We start from the raw sequence: 1,574 nt of genomic DNA on the forward strand, positions 1-1,574 counted from the left end.
GTGTTTTGTTACTTGGTTTTCTCTATTGTGCCCACAACACTTTTGGAAAAATATAACCCAAATATTGCAGTTGTATTTAACATTAGTCACTCTTTTTGCTACTATTATATATTTTTTACTAATATACACCAAAATAAATATACAGTTTAGATGTGGAAGATGGACGAACTGAGTAAATGAATTTCATAAACGATTTACTCTTGTAAAACGCGCATACTCTTGTCTTGAAATCTCATTTTACGTAATCTGAAGCGAGTTTCTGCTGTAAAGTGCGATATAAGTGTGATGTTGCATAAATGACATCTTTCCTAGCCAATCAAACGCAAGGGGTCCTCTTTCCACGTTTCAGCCAATCACTTTAAGGAGGGCGTGTCTTCGCTCAACCTTATCCCGGCTCGCTGTTAAGGTCACCGCCGTCTTTCGGGAGCTCGCCAGCCAGCCAGCAGCCAGCGAAGCCGCCGAAGCGGAGGCGACACAGCGACGAACGCGACGCGACGAACCAGCAGAAAGACGAGCAAAGATGTCTCTGTCGAACAAACTCACTCTGGACAAGGTGGACGTCAAGGGGAAGCGAGTCATCATGAGGTGAGCGCTTCACGGAAATTGGACTAGCTTGCTCTAGCTAACGCTTCGGTATTTATTTTATTTATTTTGTGCTGTTATAATTGTATAACTATTACTGCAAGTCGTTTCGTGGTAACTCTTATAATTTCAATTTTGGGGTGTCACGACAAGGTGGAGAAATAACGTGAGGGGCGTTAGGGTCCATAATTGACGAAACCGGAAGTGTTTTTTCACGTTTTGTACTGACGTCATGTGCCAGGACCCTGCTATTAATAGTGTTGCAAATTGCCATCAAGTACACTTAACCTCTCGAATATTTCAATTTTGCAACGTTAAGTGTTTATCTTTGTGCGTTCCTCAAATGTACGTAATAATGTGCACGCACAAACCAACTGCCATAAAACCACTACAGATCAATACAGTATATTTTGTTTTTCAGTTTGAAAACCTCAATCACCTCTGATCAAATCTTCAGTAATTTTCAGGGTGCCAACGATGCCAGTTATTTCAATTTTTTTTGTTATGAAAACAGCAAATATATTAAGGATTTTTTTTTTCGGATGATAAATAGTAGCGTGGTGCAGCTTGGGCGATGAGAATCTTGGACATGTCCAAGATGAGCGAATAAACTTGCTTAAAATTCAAAATAAAGAGTAGGCCAAACAGTGAGGACATGGTTGACTCAACCTCAATATCTGTCTTTCAAATGAATGCAGACATTACAGAATGCGTTCAAAACTGTGCTTTTAGTCAGTGTCCAGATTGAACATAATCATCATTGAGTTAAACTTCTTTCATGAACCAAACGGGTCCGTTTGGTTGGTCCGTTGGCACACTTGAACCTGACACCCGTCCACTGCGGAAATGTCAAAGGTTCCAGTTCGCATAAGCCAAGGGACACCGTCAGATACAGTTTGTGATTTGACCTAACAGCGTGCTAGCGCCAAGCGTGTCACAGCCATCGCTTGCCCCGGTGAGCATTTCATCCGAAATGAGGGCCTGAATGAAAA

The sequence above is a fragment of the Hippocampus comes genome, unplaced genomic scaffold, assembly GCF_001891065.2.
Source record: "Hippocampus comes isolate QL1 unplaced genomic scaffold, H_comes_QL1_v1.1 scaffold33, whole genome shotgun sequence".
Taxonomy (NCBI): domain Eukaryota; kingdom Metazoa; phylum Chordata; class Actinopteri; order Syngnathiformes; family Syngnathidae; genus Hippocampus; species Hippocampus comes.